Source organism: Sander lucioperca, chromosome 5 (assembly GCF_008315115.2).
Source record: "Sander lucioperca isolate FBNREF2018 chromosome 5, SLUC_FBN_1.2, whole genome shotgun sequence".
Taxonomy (NCBI): Eukaryota; Metazoa; Chordata; class Actinopteri; order Perciformes; family Percidae; genus Sander; species Sander lucioperca.
In genome coordinates this window covers 35777787-35799100 of record NC_050177.1, presented here as the reverse complement: position 1 = coordinate 35799100, position 21314 = coordinate 35777787, and the positions used below count along the sequence as shown (strand labels likewise).

Genomic DNA, 21314 nt, shown 5'->3' with positions numbered 1-21314 from the left:
ATTCTTGTGTTCCATCAAATGGACACCCACTCACTTCCTGTGTAGATAATGTGGTTTTTCACAATTGCTACGCAGGTCATACAATTGTATACTGTTACACTGAGAACTATAATGCACAGCTTATGCATCTTCTGGGCCCCAGATGTTCAGTGTACGAAACAGTGTAATAGATGACATATTTGCATTTACAGTGCCATATTTGTACGACACTTTCTCAATGCTGATTTTGTGTTTTCTTTCTCATTTCACAACAGTTGTCTACATAGGAAATGTATTTTCTGTATAGCTCAGCTCAAGGGTTGCATATTTGCTGATTTGAAAGAGGAAAGGAAAATGTCTACATACAGTACGTGGGTTCAAGTCTGCTATATCTGTGAGAGATGCATACAGTATATCCCAGCTACGGTAACTCTAAAGTGCTGTGGAGTTGGTAACTCTCATGAATTATTGAGTTATTCTCTTGTTTTTTAGCCCAGTATCTGTTAAACACAGATGAATATGAGTTTATTCTGAAGGTTTGCTTCCATTCTGCCTTCCCAGCTCTTTGGGACTATTTGAAGATGATTGTAAAAATCAAAACAATATAGCCTAACCTATTACATTTGATGTGTCATTATTATATGTCTGCATCAATAGGGAGCCTCTAACAAGGTCATACACATGTCATTAGTCTCCTTCCTGAAATAGGAGAGGTGCATCACTGTCTCACTGTCTGGATATAGCTGCTGTCGTTCACTGGTGCACTTCCACTGGTGCAGCTCGTGATCATATCATGGTTCATTTGAAGCTCTGTCCGGAAGCAGGCAAACAGACAGCACTATCAGATTATGGGGCCAATATCGCTCCACTCAAAGATCTCACCGGTAGGTAGTGCAGGCAAGTTTGCATTACAAATGACCCACAAGCAAATGTCTTCTATAAGTAGAACCTCTGATAATCCTTGTTATAATGATGGATATTTAGAAGCCTCTTTTACTACCTTATTTTAGGCGTCTTGTTGTGCGTAGTATTTTGTGCTTGCTTCTGTCTTAGAGGTTTATATGACCCTCAATATTCATCTGGCTCTCTTTCCTACAACATTCACAGTCATTCATTATTTGACTCCTGGAACCGGAGGCTCTGTGTCAATATCAGCTTGTGGCCGCACAGATGGAGAGATACTACACGAGCAGCATGAACGTGTGCCAGTTAGCATCAAGGTTTGAGCCCTATGGACTTTTAAAGGTTGCTACCAATAGGTTGCGGTGACACTTTATTTGAAGGGGGTGTGCATAAGACCGACGTGACAGCGTCATCATTATAACATGACACCTGTCATGAACATGAAGGAGTCTTTTTGAATGTTCATGACTGTTGTCATTAAAGCTTGATTTATGGTTCTGCGGAGGCTCCATGCAGAGCTTTCGCCGTAGCCTACGTAGATGGCCTGAAGTTTATACTTGTGCGTTGTTGTGTGCGTCGATCTCCCGGCATGTGTGTATGCGTGGGGAGTGTGTGGTAGAACGAGTGAGAGAGTGACGCGATTAGCTTTGGAGGGAGTACCGACTCTAGAGGCATAGTGAGAGAAACAAAGTGTGTCCCTTGTGCTTTCTGACCACGGTGGGAAATCTGTAGCGGGAAAAGTTAACCCTCTCCTTGATTTCATGTTGTTTATGGAGAAGTAGAACCAGGAAATGAGTCGGGGGAAATGCAACGCTGCCAGGCCACGGCCGAGTGACGTGCATCGGCGCGACGTGTAGTTACATTTTTCGAGGGGTGCACGTCATGCTACGGCATAGGGTCCGGCGTAGGGTCTGTGTCTCCACGAACCTACGTACGTAGCAACGGCATAGATTCAACGCAGGAGGATAAATCACGCTTAAGTGTAATTGTATAAATGATGACACTTTCATGCTAAGTTATCTTTGTTTGAGATGTTTGTGTTATGACAACTTGATATTAACAAAGACAACAATCTCTGTTATGACAACTTTACATTAACTTAGAAAACATAACCTGTCATAAATATGTCATGGCAGGCCTAATTATCAAACTTCAAGAAACTATTTAGTTTTCAGTAAGGTTTGTATATTGTTCCCAAATTATGTATAATTAATTGTATATTTACAGCGTTTAGTAATGTTATTCATGTCTTCTGAAACAGCATTATTCTTTGTAATAAAGTTTTTCTAAATGTAATAGGCTGGTTTTAATGCTGTTTTTTCCACTGTAAAGGAAATCAACAAGCAAGATCATCTAAGAACCAAGTTACAGATTAACATCAAAACAGTGTCTCTCATTTAATCAAATTAGTGGTTTGTTTTAGAGTTAGGAGTCAGAGGAACTTCACATAAAAACTGATTAAAATGGTTATTTTTGGTTTTAATACATTTTTCAAAAAGTAAAAAAATGGGGTTAATGGGTTTCATTGGAAAAGCTGTTCAGTCAAGTTTTTGACAAGTTCAGTCAAGTTTTCACAAGCTTCAATGGGCGTTTAAGTCACATACTTCACGTACATCATGATTCATTTGCAAAGTGTGTTTTCATAGCACTATTTTTGTTTTGCTTTTATCAATACACCAAATCTTCCACCTGAGTCACCTGGGCCGTTGCCATCTTGGCAGTGCCTGATGCTGTCTAACTCCCGACTAATCTAAAAATTGGCAAAAAGGTGAAGCTGAGGTGGGCCGAATGAAGCCTACACTAAATGCTCGCCTCCTGTGACGGCAGTCACTCAAAGCGACACTGCCTTAATTGTGCACAACTTTAAGCCTTAATATAATTTAAACAGGTGAGTTTTAAATAGGGCTGGGTATGGTTCAAAAAATGTCGATACCGATACCAATACCAATACCGTGACTTTGATACCAGTTCCAAAACGATACCAATTTTATAAAACAAAAAACATTACGGCACAATTCTTTTTATTTATTTTTCAGCTCCTACTACGTGAGCTCGTCTCTTTGCATAATGTAGAGTTTTTCCTGCATTCCTCTACGATGTGTAACGTTAGACAGCCATCACCAGCATTATTAGCTCTTGGTAGAAAATGCTGCATGCTCATTGGATCACTGACACTGATGAGATTTACTCCTCAGGTGTTGAAATTGGGTATAAAATGACAAGGCATTTTTCGATACTTGATACTTGATACTAGAGGCATTTCGGTATGTGCCTAAAACGTAACACCCCCCCACACACACACACACGCATTTCTCAGAAATAGAAAATGTTACCAATGCAGGGTTATTATATTATGCTTTCTGGCTGCTGTCAGCTTTTTAATAAATGGCCAACATCAGCCCCATGTATCTGTCTAACCTCCGTAAGCAGCTCCCAGGACAGCTGTCTGTCTACAGTTGCTGAGCCAGCAGCAGGTTTTATGTAGGCCTGGAGGCTGCTGGGATTGACAGCTGTCCTTTGCCTCCCTGCAAAACCCCCAACTACAACACTCCACCATCAGTACACTGTTTCTTTCTCTTTAACTCCGTACATTAATGACGTGTTTTGTCTATCAGAAACAATATTGTCAAAGCACATTATAAGCAACAAATGACCATTCAAAGTTACCAGAGCACAAAATTAATAAAAACAAAATTAAAAAAACAACCTCTGACAGGCATCTGATGTTTTTTAAATGATATAAATGAAGTGTTTGTCATTAAACAAGCTTATCATTTATTGTATGAAACTTTTAACTTTTATTTTTTTTTTATGACTAAATAAAAGTTATTTATGACTCCATTCCATCTCAGCAATGCAATTCATAAACCCAAACCATACCACAATAAAATACAAAATATTTTCAGGCACACATCAGCCATTAGATTTTATAGTTCATAATTATTATTATTATTATTATTATTATTATCATCATCATCAAGTTAATAACAATGTTAAACAGTTTTTTGAGTTATTAAAAACATGTCATTAAACATTGTCTGTCTACTCACAAAAAAAGAAAAATGTATAAAAAGGGACTGAGGGGTGCATGGTGTACATTTACCGTCCACCACTGCAAAGTCTCAATTCTCGATAGACATAGGTAGAGCTTGTGTGTGGGTTGTGTTACACTGTCAGAGTGAGACTTGTCAATGGCAAATGAGAAGAAGGTCACGCCAAAGACTGCAGTACATAGGGAATTAGGTGTTCCAAATTTGACGTAAATGGGGTCAATTGTAAAATAGATCAATCTTTTTAATGGGGAGTTTACACATCACACTAAACAGTGATACAAATGTTAATGAAGAACTGCTGGAGCTGGTCCAAAATGACAAAGATTCTTGCAGTAAGGTAGCAGTCGTACCATAGCCAACTGCTACAGCTGCTAGTCTTGATCCAAGAAATGATTGTTGTGCATCCCAAAAAATATCGAAGACAAAATGGCAACATGGTCCTTATTTATTAATAAACCTTTAGCCAAGTAAGACAATAACAGTAGGACGGAAACAATACTACTTCAATACTACTTCAACTTACCTCAACAGTTTAACAGTTTCGGGAGCTAGATAATGTTGTTCGGCACCTGGTGAGTTAGTCAAGTGAAGCTGTGGCTGTTTAGGACACTGCTGCCACCATGACAAAGAGAATCCGCTCAGTCTCTTATTATAACTGTTATAAGTGAAAAAAGGTTCTCTCTAAATGTGCAGACACATTGTGGTATGCTTACATCTTCTCACACTATATATCCTGTTCTCTTAGATGTAACCTACTTGATGGTGCATCACAACTGGTCAGATATAAGAACTATATCATATTTTTCATATCTTCATCACATTGAATCCCATTATAAGATAAGTTGGTATTCATTATAACAAGACATTTTTGAATGTCGCTACAACAAGTAAAAGACCCCGTCGAAGCAAACATTGTAGAACTTTTTCACATCAGTTGAATTGAGTGAATTCTATATTTTTTCTACCTAATTTTAATCCCAAAAATACTGGGATTTCCCCAAATCTCAATGCAGAACCCTCTGACAGAGTGCTTTACTCTAGGATTAAGGCTTTTTATTCATGCAGCAGTTAGTTCCCCTCCAGCTGATTAATGACAACACTATTACTAAGATTCTTACATTTCAAATCTCTTAAGACAATACCGTCTACTGTGCTCAGTAATAGCAGAATCTCACTATGTCTCACACCAAGCATGAAATATAACCTCATTTTTGTAAATGACTCATTGATGATTTGTCTGATATAGGTCACTGGGTCTTCACTTTAGGCATTCTTTTTCTCATTTTACTACAGCTAAATAAAACTAAGAAACCAAAGGTGAAACTTATCACACTTTACGTGAAGTTTTGGCCCCAATGCTTTTAGTCGCTACTGTCCAGTTTTGTAGTCCTCATTTAAAGCCCATAGTATTATCATTTATTTGTACAACTATTTGAACTAGAGTTCATAAAATGATGGCGAAACGTGACTTCAGTTGGTCATTTGACTTTAAAATGTAGAAATTTAGAAGCAATTTATTGCATTTCAGCCAAAGATAAGTACGCAACGGCTGCTGGGAATGTGGTCCTTCCATGGATTCCTTTTTCCCTAACTGAAGTGAACTTCAGCAGGGTACACATTTTTTATACTTTATTGACTCTGACTTGTGTCATTTTGTAGGTGTTCTGATGTGGACTTGTCTCGCCTGTTGCTGTTACATTTTTAGCGAATATTGCCACAATTAGGCTGATTTATGTGCCCCTGTCACATTTGAAATTTTACTAAACTCCTGTGCTCAGTAATTGAAGTTATTTCACAGTTGACTTGCTACGAACATCAATAAGACAGCAGTTTGAAGAAGAATCTTAATTTGTCTTGAGCATGTTTGGATCTGATCTTGACTCAGTCTTGAAACTGCTCAATACAATATAACAGGGTTATGCAGATTAATGCTTCAAATATGTCATATTACAATACAATACATTTTGTTTTTGAAAGGGGTCATCAGAAAGTCAGAAAGATCTGGGTGTAATATGATGGATATGATGTCGTTTATGAACTATTTCTTGTAGAATTGTCTTGACTATTTGTCCATAGGAAGACATGATGTTTAACAGTTTTCTCCACCCTGAAATCCATTAATTCATTTTTAGCCTGAACATAGCAGCATAGAACAGCAGCTCTCTGCAGCAGCAGTCCAGTTCTCTCCAAAAATATTAATATCAGCCTGCCCTTCAAACCATCATTATTCAGACCCTGCCTTGTTGCCTTTGCTCATGAACCAACTCCACATGCTCTCCAGCACATTTTAAAAATTTATTTTCTCTTTCTCAGTTTTGTATGTCTTACTGTGCAAGCTCAAATTCATAAAGCACACAGCTGCCAGCGCAGACTGCATCTGGATTGAGAGTGCAAAATAAGAGTGAAATCAGACTGTTTTGTGCTTTCTTTTACAACACTGCTAAGTCTGGTTCGCCATACAGTGGAAAAGAAGAACGTGTCCTTGTCCCATGATTCTTCGGTTGCTGTCAGAGAGCCTCTTTCACTCTTTTTTTAACACACACACATGCACACACAACTAATCTGTGAACACAGTTGCTGTTTTTATTTTGGTGTGTAAAGGAGGGCACTATGGGGTTGAAAGGATCAGGAACAAAATTTTATTCATTCATTCATTTATACTAAATTTAATCTCACGCCCAATTTGATGTGGACTGTGTGTGTGTGTGTGTGTGTGTGTGTGTGTGTGTGTGTGTGTGTGTGTGTGTGTGTGTGTGTGTGTATGTGTGTGTGTTCATACACATAGTTCAGGCTGTGCACTAATGTACTTGGTACTTGTTTGCTGCTGTTTGCATTTGAGTGTGTTCATGTGTCATTTGTGTGTGTGTGTGTGTGTGTGTGTGTGTGTGTGTGTGTGTTCAGTGATGAGTGAGCCATCTGTGCCTGTAGTACCTTTGCCAATACAGCGACTGGAGTGGCTCCAGCAGCCAGCATCCTCCAGCTCCTGCCGTCTGCCCTCACATTCACTTCACTGAGACACGACAGGAGGCTCCTCCATCTTGGACCGGCTTCCTGCTCCATTCTCCCTCCCACTGCGCTCCAGTAATCCTGCTGAATGACTGTATTGAAATGATTGGCGAGGAAAATAGATTTGATGAGACATATAATTACAGGCCTGATTGGATGTGGATATTGCTGGGATTAAGGAGTGTTTCATACAAACTAGAATCTGACAGTAAAAGCTGGTTGTACTCCTCAATATTTATGAATTTCAGACCGCTGCAATGCATTTTTTCAATTTAATGAATCTATATTTATTCTTCCTGCACCCACTATACTCTGTAGACTTATATGACATATCTAAATGCAGCAGAGCAAGCATCAGTGTTAAAAACACACAACAAGAATCTGTTTCCTGAGACTCAGGATGACCAAGCTGATGTGGAGATAAAGCACAGCTCCTACATGACTGCACTTCGACTCTGACGTTACATCATATCTAAACTATTGCTACACGCAAAGCCGAGTGCTGTTTCTTAACAGAAAAAGATGCTCAGCCCTCCATGAAGAGGTTCTCATGCATTCTGGATCAGGCCAAAGGCATTTATTTGTAGAGAGAGTAAAACCATTAGACAGTAATACTGAGAACGTGCGTCATTGCCAGAAAAGAAGTGGACAGACACAAGGTATTGATCATTTTAAATTCTACTCATGTCCTTCAGAAATCAATACTTTGGCCTTAAGAGAAAAGCAACAAGAAAGCTTTAAAAATAGAACTGGCTTCACCTCCAGTAAGTTCCTTCTTCAGTTACACAGAAGTAGTGGCAAATTTAAAGCCGTCAATGTGATTGGAGGGCAGCAGGCTGAACAAGGTGTTTCTTTACAATATATGTATATAATAACAATATATAACTATATATATAATATGTATTGTATGTATTATTCTCAAATATCATCATAAAGACGGTCAGTTTTATCTTCAATGAAAATGTGAAGCCTTTTTTATTATGTTATTATACTGTAGTGTACATGATGATTTCAATTCAACTTTATTTCAGACACTCAATATCAGTATAAAAATATGTAAAACACAACAACACAGACAAGACAAAAAAGTTACACAACACATGCTATTTTCCCACAATCATTTTATATTAGGATTCAGAAAAAACAACTGTAGAAAAACTATGGAATTAGCCAAGATTGAGAACCATTTGCTTGTTTAAGAAAGAGTATAAATGTGGCAAATGTTAAGAATAATGTTTCTAAATGTAAGAAATAAGAGGTGCTATATTGCCACTACATATTGACATTTTAGATGAGATGGAAAACAAAGTTCATTTGAATCTCCATTTTTATGATTCCAACCTAACATGGTTTTTAAGAAAAGGTTGAATTCCACATTCAGCCTTGTATATATTGTTCTATTCTGCGGTGACCTTAATGTCTTTCAGTGAGCATATTTAGCATATTAAAGTTTGTACATGTGCTTCCATATGTTGCGTGGGATGACAACAATTGTGTTTAGCGCTCCAGTTGATATGAGCACTCTTTTATGCTCTACTGTTGTACAGTGAGATGTTATGTCAAAAAGATGATAAATGGTTTTGCTTGTGAGATGTAAATTATTAAACAGGGGAACAATTTAGATGGCAGGTAATTATCCTGTGCAAAAAAAACATAATTTTGGTTTGTTTGTTTGTTTTCAGACAAATACATTTTCCATTAACACAAGATAGTCCCTACTGAAAAAAAGTATGTAAGCACAATATTAATGTGTCATCAAGGGCGAGCATTTAACGGGTTTATTAGTCAGAACAATACTCTTCAGTCTCCACAGGTTTCTGTAATTATCTTATCTAAGCATGACCATGTCTTTCAGTGTTTCGAGCCTTGTTACAAACAGTTAAGGTTTCTGATTGATTAAATGATGAACTTCCAGTCTCAGTTTTCTTTCAAGTGCTGTACGTGATCATTTGAATGTTTAAACAGAGTTGTTAAACTATGGTGGTGTTCTGTTACACAACCAATTGGTTGTTTTTCAGGTTATAAAACCACTAAACCTATAGAGGGTTTTCACCGATGTCACGTTCTGGGCGGTAACCTAGATGCGCGGCCATATTGGAGGCACTCGGTGTAAACAACTGAATGGAGTAATGGAGTATTGTGCACTTTGGATACTTTAATACTTTATGTCTAAACAACAGAAAAGTTCATCAAAACGCGTCCAAGATGCAAAGGCATGGAAGGACTTGGACCACAAAAAAGGCATGATATTTTGAGAAATTAAGTTTACTGGCGGTGCAGACTGGCGACCCGATGATTCTTCCTTCAGTTGCATATCCCGATATAGTCAACTACCTGGTTTTCTCACCGAGCCCATACACAGCAGAAGACCTTAAATCATACAAAAGTTTGGAGGTTTATAACCAGATGGTGTGTGGATGGGTGAGGGAGACGCAGTACCAAGTCATTAACGACCGTTGTGTTGTGAAGGCCAAAGTAAGTAATGCAATAACGTCTTTAATCAACCTAACCTTAACTGTATGATATCATTGCGATACTCAAGGTGTAGCCAAGTGACTCTCAATCGTTTATTTTCATTTCAAAGACCGAACAAGACAGATTTTTCCCTCGTAGATCCTGGTTGAGCTTTGCCAACCACAAGCGCCTCCTTTCCTCTGATAACTTCTGGCATTCCTCTGCCTGGTTTTTAATAACTTTTGGAAGTCGATAATATTCCACATGTTTTTCTCGGTCTGACCTATTGGTACAACCTAAAACACGGCAATAATTAACCATTTTCCTTGACGCCGTTCGGGATCTACTTCATATATAAAATTAGATATGAAATGATATGAAATTAGACGGTGGTTTGCTTGTTTGTTAGCAATACCAACATTGTAAGACAATGAAATGTCAGGGTTGTGTGTCTTCTTCTGCCCCCAAGTGGCCAAAAAAAGCCTAAATAGAAGCCATAATTGTCACTGACTTTATTGTAATCTTGATATAGATTATATTTCGTTATGTAGATTTTTTTTTTTCTCACATTGACTACAGAAATGTGACTGGTCGGGCCAGTGAGAAAACAGTGGAATATGAATGAGATTTACCTGCTTTTGAGAGAGAGAGAGAGTGTGTGTGTGTGTGTGTGTGTGTGTGTGTGTGTGTGTGTGTGTGTGTGTGTGTGTGCGTGTGCGTGTGCGTGTATGACTATGTCCATAATTGGACTGGAATCAGTTAGTGAATGAGTTGCCTGAACACTGAACACTCTCTGTGGGTTTGGGTGGCTGGATCGTCTGTAGTCTCTCTCCAGCAAGAACCAATTAGGATTAATGAGTTTGGAGGACAACAACAGAGAAATGAGTTGTGGAGAAAGATGCTTATTGTTTCCCTGAAGACGCCAACAAAAGGCTCTAAACCCAGAGTTCATTTTCACCATGAATAACAAACAGAGTGAATCGCCTCTTATTACTGAGCAGATTAGAGTTTTAGCGCTACAAACATTTCCTGGAGGCAGAGCTGGCCCAGAAGCACGAGTCATTTCACTGCATAGCCAGAGCTTACAGTAACTCTGTTCAAGCTTTCTCGATAAAGAAAAAGTTACTGGTGCCATATAATGTTTTACAATGCAAGATCTCTGCAATAAATACTACCTTTTACATTTCATTTAGCTGACGCTTTTATCCAAAGCGACTCCCGATAAGTGCATTCAACCATGAAGGTAGACACTAGGAATAGCAAGAATCACATAGAAGACATATAGTAGCTTCAAATAAGCCAAACTACAAAGTGCCACATGTAAGTGCAACATGTACAGTAAGTGCAATTTCTGATACATGATGGCGATACACTGGTAAAAGCAAATTATGTATAATCATGTATCCAGCTAATTTATATACTATAGCTCACGTTGCTGTATTGTGTGAGCAGTTAACTTCATTTAACATTTTATGGGGCGTTTTCTTTTGCGGAATGCAAATGTTCCACCAAAACAAGTTCCTTCCCGAGACTATTTTCCAGAGTCTGGAGCTTAGTGCCGATCACAATTGTGATTGGTTAAATGAATTGCAAACAACCCAGTTTTTTTTTCTCCTATCCTAGAATGTATCAGTGTTGTAGCCAGACCTTACTTCACAGCGCTGTGGAGATAGGTCTGGCAATGCGAGACTATCTATATTTAGCCCTTAATCTTTCCATAATTATTAGATAATTATTTCACTGTATCATTAATGCAGCTAAATTTCTATCAGACGTTAAACTATGACATTGGGTCTTGTATATATTGTATGATATGATTATATATTTAAGCAACCCATCATGTAAAGGGTGAAACACCTACATCCCTGCACGCTAAACTCAATCCTCCATTACACAGTAATTTAAATGTATGCATGATTTAATGAGTTCATAGTGCCTAATGGTGTTAGTGTGACTGCAAATTTCCCAGCCTATAAATGCTGTCAAGGAAGCAAAGAAGAATATTCTAGAGAAAAACTCAGCATATATTCAAAATAGTTGCAAGTTGGCACAAAATATAAGCCAACAGCAGCTTAAATCCAGAAATATCTTTATGGGGATTTGTTCTGATCTTAAGTAACCAGTTTGAGCTGAAGTGTAGTGCACATGTGTGTGTGCTTTTGTCTGGCTGGAGACTCCCTGGAACAATGCACAGTAACAGGAAAAAGATTATCAGTTCTATTATTGTGACGGAAGTTTGTATCCCTGTCCTCCACACATCACAATGCTGGCTCAGTATAGAAACAAAGTCTCTGAGATCAAACACAAACTTCTGCCAATAGAACAAGAGCCACTAAAGCAGCTTAGGAGCAACCTTGAAAAACCACCCATCCACTACACTATCGAACACACTGCAGAGACCGCTGTCAGGCCTCTCTTCTCTGCTGGTATTTTAAGCAGCATGTTGGGCTGAAAGCATGGCTGTGGTATAGTAAACATAGTTCAACTCACTGTATCCTCCAAACAAGAAACACAAAAAAATGTGCTACAGAAAATTTTATTCATTTTTCAGACTTTTCAACGCTAATCTTTTCTTTTTCTTGTGAAAAACTGGACAGTTATACCACGTCTGGTATGAACATGCAGCCTTGCACTGTGTTAAGGCTAAAAGGTTTGGAACCACTGTATTACAAAACACAGTAAGGCAAAGAGGACCCTGTGGTTTTACCTCTGTAGAGACTGTGGTGATCTGTGGTTCTGTTCTCGCAGACTACAGAGTTCTCGTGTATATATATGCCTGTTTATACGTTCAAGTCTCTACATTGTGTGTGTGTGTGTGTGTGTGTGTGTGATGGTTAGCATGTGTGCCTCTTTGCAAGTGTGTGTGTGTGTGTGTGTGTGTGTGTAAACAGGAAGTGTGAGGATGCATGCAGTCAGAGGACACATGGGATTTCCCACAGTGACAGAACTGCTCAGCTGAACGAGGCTCCCTGCGAGTGGGTGGTTTGTGTTTCCTTTTACATGGGTGGGCCCATTTGTGTTCTGTGTAAATTTTGGACAGCTAAAAAAAACAGTATGAGACCAACAGAGAATTTATAATACAATGGGAATATAATGGATGCTGTCCTCCTCTCCTACTTCAATGCCTAACGAATCTATCTCTTTCTCTCCCTGACCCTGTCTTTCACTGGTTGAAGCCTGAAAATATTGTAAACAAATTAACAACATGACTAATTACACTGGTCGGACTGTTCAGCTCTGTTTCAGACTGATACCCCCGGTTCAGGCTGGTCCTCATCCTCAACACGTGCCTTTTTCAGTTGTGGAAAATACTTGGATTGGACTGCTTAAATATCTGGATTTAAGCAGCAAACATTCAGTGTAAGAGTAAAAAATGACATAACATTTTTTTATGATACGTTTATTTGATTCACAGCTGCTACATATAGTGTTTTGACCATTGGCGACGCTGGGAGCTAAAAACACCAAACACCGCACGTGGGAGGAGCTGTGTGTGTGTGTGTGTGTGTGTGTGTGTGTGTGTGTGTGTGTGTGTGTGTGTGTGTGTGAGCGAGACACAAGTGACAGAGAGACGGAGGAGGGCAGGGAAAGGAAATGCAGCTGAACGTGTTTGAAATAGCGTTTAAAAAAAATTATTAATAACGAAAAGCAATGTGCGGCGGCCGGTGTTGATAGTGCGGTGCACCACCACACATTAGTCTATAGGTGGGAAACACTGGTGTATCAGCTGTAGTGTGTGAGGCATGTGTCAGTGCAGTTGGTGGTATCAGGGCCTGTTTCGGCATGTGTTGCATTAGTCTGTGGTAACAAATGAAGTTTCAGCAGGTGTCAGACACTGCAGGGACGGGATCAGAGAACCATAAGCTGCCTTCCTCACTGTCAAGACAACTGGCCCTGGCAAATGCTTACTAGGTGTTTTTTTTCTTTAACAAACCAGTTTAACTGTTCCAAGTGAATACTGAAACAACTTTAATATGCTCTCTTGTGGAAGTGAACTGTTGCCTACTGGCAGCTGCTGTATGAACCTGAAGACAGGGTGACAAAGTGTTGCTGGCTCAAGCTTTACTGGGGCCTTTTTGCTGTACAGTGCACTACGACTATGTGTTCAATGCTACGCATAGCCGGCTGTGTTGTGAAGTGATTTTTTTTGTTCTGTCAAGCAGGACAGATGCTAGAAACATGTCTCTATAGCAGGATATGGAGTCTAGAACCGCTATAAAAAAAATAAGTGTTTTATAATGCTTCACCAAATGGATGAATATATTAACAATATAGGAATTGAAAGATGTTAACAATGAGGTGTTATGAAGGTGACTGAGGATTCTCCCAGACCAAAACTAGTACATGTCAGTATATCAGTAACATTGTAATTGACATTTTCAAATTTATTTTTTCCAACATGGTATGGGTATATTTTACTCAACACCATCTGATGTGTTAGTTTGTAAAACTTGCAATGTACTGGCTTTTTATGGAATTTTAGTGTTTTATGGTGATCTGAATGCTGTTTTATAGTTTTCTATTCTGACCAAGGGATAAAAATACAATCATCGTCTCCTTATTATTTTATTTTTTATGAAATGTCATGAAAGTCAGCTTCATAATCTTCAGCCAAAAGTAGGAGGAACATGTCTGCTTCATAAAAGCCATATCAGTCACACATGTATTTACATACCTTTTAAAATTACTCCACTGTATGGCCTTTTTTTATTTAAAGCATTCTTCTTCCTTGTCAAAACCTGGTGCCTGCATTACCCACAATTCAACACGACTGTCGTCATGTGCTAGTAGCGGCCAATTTAGCCTCGCGCTTCAAGCAGAGAGCTACAGAGGCCTGGTAAGCTCACTTCACACCCTCAGATTATTTTTAATTTTCAAACTTGTAGTCTCCAGCACTAACCAACAATTTATCAGATTTCACTCAGCTCCCTCTGGAGACACTAAAGTCTTTAAAAAAAAACATCACAAAATATGCAGTAGTACTCCCCAACACCTGCAAACACACTTTGATGTAGAATATCTGTGGGATCACCAAAATACAGTACTGATGATTTTTGACATTTGTAATCACAAGGCCTTTATGACACATCTCTGATTCACAAAATGTCATTAAATGTCAGTTTTTTTAAGGTGAATATGGAACATTTTGGGGGTACAACTAGGGTTTGGAAAATAAATGACTGAAGATTTGGGCACAGAAAATGTAATTAAAGGTAACCCCAGGTTTTCTTGTTATGATAGGAGGGGTTTTCTTTTTTCATTTAACAGTGAGTCATGATACTCCATGATGAAATAGACCCACTACATAAAAGATGCAGTGTGTCTGATGTCTGGTTGAGTAACAAGTATCAATGGAAATAATATTTCATATAGTAGTGGATTAATCATTGAAGCTATTAAAATATCAAACAAATGCCCATCCCAAGTTACCAGAGCTCAAAGCGAGGTCTTCAAACACTTTATTGTGTTTGACCAACAGTGATGATATGAAATGAGGAAAAGCTAACAGTTATCAGTATGAAAAGCTTTGCCGCAGCAATAAATGCCAGGAAATGTTGGATATTTTTACTTAATAAATTATTATATTATATATAAGTAATTATCAGTTGTCGATTACTGTCAATTATCAATGATCAATTATTGTCAAACAACTATTCTGGAGAAGAAAAAATGTCATGAAATAAAGTTTAGTTTGACAGCACAAACAAAATGAGACGTTTGTAAGAGAACTGTGGTAGCTACTTTTTGCTACATATTAGATTTTCCATGAAATGCTTAAATGGGCTGGACTTGATATTCAGAACATGAATATAGCAGTAAACAATTATTGATATTATTGATTATTGATTATTGACTATGTAAATAGCTATAGTGAAGTAATGGTGTCTTCATCAGAGAATGACACTCCCTCTGTTTGTGTTGTAACCCAAGCTTCTCTGTTCTGTGTTTTGATGTGGGCAGTAAATTAAGATTGGACACTTATAATCCTCATCATTTTGAGTCTTTCATGACAAAACGTAGAGTGTTTGCACAAAGTAGTACACATGCCGTGGACCCTTAACCAGAACACATAGACTCTCTAAACTCTTTCCCCACTTCCTTTGGCTTTCAGTCTAAAGCTTTTACCATTGTTCATATTAATGTGTCTTGTACTTTATATATTTTGTTTATTCTGATTACCTATTGTGTTTAAGGCCATCCTGTTATGTACTTAGTTTTAAAGTTAACATGTGCTGCATGATGTATAGGTCAGAGCAGTGTTGTGTTGCGTGGGCGTGTTGCTCACTGACTTGTCTGTTCCTCTTCCTGTCTCTGAAAGTCAAACAGCTAACAGAGGATCTCTTTACGGTTGGAAAACTTGCTTTCACATCTCTGTGGGCGAGAATGAACAATCTCTCAAAAAAAGCCTTTAAGATGATAGAAGGACTCTATGTGTTAATTAGGTGACACAAATGTGTATAGCTGTTGCATGTTACAGTATACACATGCTAAAATTGTTGCTTAAGCTGAAGTATTTCTTAGCCAGAAAATTATTGTAATGTGTGCAAGTAGTGTAAAAAAAATAGTTTAACCATTGAGTGGATCCAGCAGCTGGAGAGGAAACAACCTCATTGTGAAGTTGAGGAAAACCAGTGCAGCATTCAACAGCCTGAATTTAGTTTGATTTTTTTTCTCTATTTTCATTACTGATGAGAAAAAGTCATCATCAGGGGACATTTTCCTACAAAGACCTTTTATTCAGTCAGCTCTCAACCCACACTGTTCTGTGTACTCCCAGGTGGGGAGCCTCTCCGAGTTTTTGTTGGGACTGTCAGGCAGTGAAACAGCTGTAGAACAGTTGTTCTATCATGGGGATGCAGGGAGTGGCAACCACCAGAATTTGACAAATAAATGACGCCGATATTAAGCTTTTAATAAAATTTTGATATTCAGGGCTGTAACTGGGGATTATTTTCATTATCCATTAATCGACCAAATAATTTTGTCGATTAATCGTTAGGTCTGCAAAATTTTTGAAAATTCTGAAAAATGTACATCACAATTTCAGAGATTCCATTGTGACATAATTAGATGTCATGTTTTATCAGATCAATCGTACAAAACCCAAATATTCACTTTACTATCATCAGCAGTTTTCTCATATGAACTCCAGACAATGTCTGACGAAATCAGTTGCGGACATTGTCCGAAGTTGCTCTTTTTAACATGTAGCACACAACAGGAAACTGTCCGTCTCAAACGCATTCTTGCTTACTGGAAATACTGCGTTTAGTTGAGACGAGGTGTGGCGCCTGGGAATAGCGTGCAGGAGGCAGGACATGACGCGGATTACACTGCGTTCACATAGCCTGTTTTTAATTTTGGTCATTATAGAAACGTTATCAACACGTATACTTGCTCACTGCAAATTCTCCGGACAATGAATCTTCAAACATGGGCTCAATCGGACATTACACAGACTTTGTACTTGGGAGCTGGCAGGGTAAAGTCTGTTTAATGTCCAGTCCGGTCCAACTGATTCTGACATTTGCGTTTTCACATATAGCTCCGCAGGTTTTCTGGTTTGTAGTGCATGTGTGAAAGGGGCTAAAAAAGACAAAGGAAAACAGAAAATTTTATAAGGTGAAACGAGTGGATTTTTGATGCTTTTGCTTGAAAAATGCCATTTAAAAATTACACATGGTGGCTATTTAACTTAAGCATTTAATTAGCTGATTCCATTGCATATTAGACTTAAAGTGCTCATATTATGCTTTTTGGCTTTTTCCCATTCCTTTATTGTGTCATATATCTTTTTTGTGCACGTTATAGGTTTACAAAGTGAAAAAGCCCAAAGTCCACCCCAAAGGGGCTTACCATCTCCAACAGAAAACACTGTTCACAAACTACTCCAAACAGCTCTATTGTAGTCCAGCCTTTACATTTCCGTGACGAACATGCGTCACTTTGTAACACACGTTATAATGCTCGCCTAGCTGGTAGCGTGGCACGCCCTCATACTCTGCTTCTGACTGGCTAGTAGTCCTTACCTAGGTACTGCGCATGTGCGACTTCCAACAAAGATGTAATAGAAGTGTGATGTCTCACTCTGTAGCTAAAACAGAGAGCTCAACACACAGGGTGAAAAGAGGAGCTGCAGCAATGTGCAGTACAACAAAAATATGGTGTTTTTTGAAAATTAAACCATGTAAACCTATTCTGATATAACCTCTAAATACAATTATGAACCTGAAAATGAGCATAATATGAGCACTTTAATATATTTAACTGTTTGGGCCCATAATTAACTAAATAAATTAATAAATGCATAAATAATTCAATATATCTAATTTTCTGGGGGAAGAAGAATTATATTATTATTCTAAAATAGTTTTTAAAAATTAGAGACTTTATTTTTTGTGTCTTGGGTAGGGGTATCACTGGGGCGGCTTGGGGCTCATGGCCTCAATGTTATTGGCTACGGCCCTGGGTACAAATAAAAATGTTTGTTGTTTGAAGGCAGGTTATTTTGAGGCTAGCAGTTTGGTACATCGTTGAAACCCTAGTGAAATGTTCTTATTGCCAAAAAGACTATGCTGCTGTTTCTTACACAGACCAGTTTGAAGTTACCTTCAAAGCGAACTTCATTTGCTTGATGCTTCATGTCTGTTTGTCACTACAGTTGATCTGTCATTTTCTGGTCCATAATATGTGAGACTGTATAGTACAAGTAGTGTTATCTTTGGGAAACTGGATTTGCCCACCAGTCTTCTAACAAACTAAAAATGTCGCAATCAAAAGTAGCAGCAGACACTTACTACTCAGCGAAATTTGTGGCTTTTCTAAATGGCAATTTTGAAATGTGTCAGCTCTTCAAGTGTCCGTCCAGTGCTTTTCCGAGAACCAGTTTCTGTACAAACCAGGGTAAATGAGATAAAGAAGTGATGGTTCTGAATATATTTCTGTTGACGGATTCATTTTATGCTTGGACTGTGACTTCTTGAAGCTACTGACTTCTGTTCAGCAGCATTAAACTAAGTGTCGAGGGTTGAAAGCGTGTGCAGAGTTGCGCTGTCATCATGAAGACTGAGGGCGTGGTGAGTAGCTGGCCTTTAAAGCTTCCCACCAGACCTAACCGATCACTCCCGACTTTGATCAACAAACCTCAGGCCAGGCTGCTCTACCATCAGCTCTCTGAACACATTAGGTTTAATTTCTTTCATGATTTGAACTGAAATTAGTTTGCTTCAGAAAAAAGCTCCTTCCTTAGTTTACATGGGATCAACCTTGAGTCCCCACTAGCCTCTAATCAACATGTTTGACTCAGCTTAGAGCTCGCCTTATGAAACAACAACCCACAGCTATGGAAACCCTGAAAAGCAATAGAAAAGGAAACATGGGTCTGTCGTGGTTATTTTAAAGCTGTGATTCAGAAACAGGTACAAAAATGTAAAAAACATAAAAAAAGAAAGAAAAATAAACTCACCTTAAATTTAGCTACCACCAACCTCTGTTTGTTTGCAATGTTGTCTTACATATAAATAATCCCTTACACAACACTGTAGGTAGGAACTAAAATTACTACTAAAACCACAGGGGAACATAAGTAAAACATGTGGAGGAAAGGTCATTCAGTCACAAAGAATCAAATGTCATGAACAATTCTGTTTCAAAAGCAGGAAACGGCACCGTAAAATTATAACCGAGAAAATAAAAATAAACTCAGAAAAAAATAAAAAATAAACCCAAGACTTTTAACACATATTTTACATATAAAGGTCAGTTTACTCACCATGGAGAGTACCACTTAATCTGTGAAAACAGTTTTGTAATGTTTTGTTTGTTCTTTGTCAAGTTCTTCGTCAAGTCTGAGGAAAATAACCTGGATTATGTCATCAGTTTATCTGGAGTTCGGATTCAATGATTTGATTGAAAAGAAATTCGCTACAAACTGGTGCCGTAAAGTCTGAAAAAATGAAGGTATTTACCAGGCAGGGGGGGGTCTAAGGAAAGATGCTATTAAGTTGTATTATAATTGTAGGATCCAGTGTTTTTGGAGCTTTTATTTTATTTTTTGGAATCTGTCTCTCACAAGTCCACTAACTTCATGGAAGTACAATACCAAATTGCTTGAGTAGCCCTTTAATCCATCAGATTATAACCACGTATAGTTCATAGTTGCTAACAGTGGCTCAGGGAAGAACCACAAAATGTAATATTTATTGCACCATTGATCCTTAAATGATTTGTTTATTGAGGCAAGTTATGCACAACCACATGTCCTTGTGTTCCTTCCTTAGTAAGTTATGTCTTATTTAGATTCAGTAACTGGTTACGCCACATTTAGCAGCAATAAGTGCAAATGAACACTGACAGTAGAACTGGCATGCTGCATGACCCTGCTTCAGCTTTAGCCTATGAACTACATGCCTGATGTGATTCTGCAGGATTCTCTCATACAGGGCAGAATCATGAGCTTATTGAAAGTCATACAAGTCTTGATGCAGAAGAAACATCTGCAAACTGAGACACTGCTGCCACCACATGCAAGGGTCTTACCGTGGAATACAGTGTTTGCTTTTCACCAGACATAACAGGGGCTGCTTAAGCCACAAATATCCAGTTGTGAGTCCTCTGTTCATTAACATCTTCCCAGAAGTTATGAAAATCAGTCAAGTGACATATATATTTGTCTTACTAAGCAATGCTTTCTGCCATGCTATTATTATTCTCTTCTCTCTGAAAGTGGCATCATAAACTCAGGTTAGAGAAGTTGGCAGAGAAGTCTTGCGGACGTTGGTTTTTTTTGTAATTTCCTGAATGATTGTACACATCTATGTCTTATAGTTGCTAAGCTATGATTGGACCATTGGTGGAGGGGTTTAGTGATCAGCCAGTTGGGTTGTGAAAATAAGATACTGAGAGCACATTAAACACCTATTTGCATAAAAAAGTGTAACTGATTTATACCTATAATGTCTTTGAAACTCCTATCTTAAAGTAATTTCGGATGCAGCAGCTTTTTCCATCTGTGCAGTCCCTTTTCTGTTGAGCTGAACATTTGTCATGACAAACAAGGAACCAGGAAAAATTGTTAGTTGCAGTTATGACTGATTCATAACAACTTATAAGGTCATATAATGGCATTTCATAGCTCAAATTCATTGATGCTTATTTTGTGATATGTAGCATCTACATCATAGAATAACATGTTGCTGTTGTTTAGGGATGATACACATACTGTTACCTTTAAGCAGTTTGGATTATATGTATGGTTGTCTGTATTTCATATTTTGTGTGTGTATATATATAATATATATATATTAAAATGACATTTGAGTGAATATCTACAGTAAGTGACACGCTTCTTGTACACTGACTAACATGGTGTCAAAGTGAATGACGTACTGTATGTTTCACAGGACCCACTTCTCCTTTCCAGTTCTTTCTCATGGTTGTGAAAGCCTGATGTGTTGCAGTCAGATCTTGGATCGTCATTAACACTAACCCAGGTGTTAGTAGGTAGCAAAGCTTTCATTTATGTTATCCATCTCTGGCTTGATTTACTGTTTTCTGGTGTGGGTGTGGGTGTTAAGTGGTTTAAAGCCCTTCCTCAAACAGCTTCCTTCAGCCGCTGCGCTCTCTTCCTTCTTTCTGATTCTCTCACGCACATATATGCAATGGTATGTAGGCCTACACCTGTGGGACTAAGCAGCTTCAAAAACCCAAGCAGCCGCTAGCACACCAGTGAGCTGACTCTGATGTCTCTGCCTGCCTCGCTGTGGTCACAGCTGCTGAGCACTGTGGTGAAGTTGCAATAAAAAAATTGTGTGTTTTTTCCCCCCTGGTAGATATGTCATGTGTATCTTGTGCATACAGACCAGTTTTACTTTGGCCTTCCGAAACAAGTATGGTTTAAAAAAAAAAAAAAAAAAAAAA

The 21314-nt window shown here is 38.3% G+C and overlaps 1 protein-coding gene across 2 annotated transcripts in view; it reads left to right on the top strand.

Annotated features, from left to right (window-relative positions):
• The window catches only part of ubash3bb (ubiquitin associated and SH3 domain containing Bb), a 40412-nt gene that overhangs the window by 6005 nt on the left and 13093 nt on the right, over window positions 1-21314 (top strand). The window lies entirely within an intron of this gene.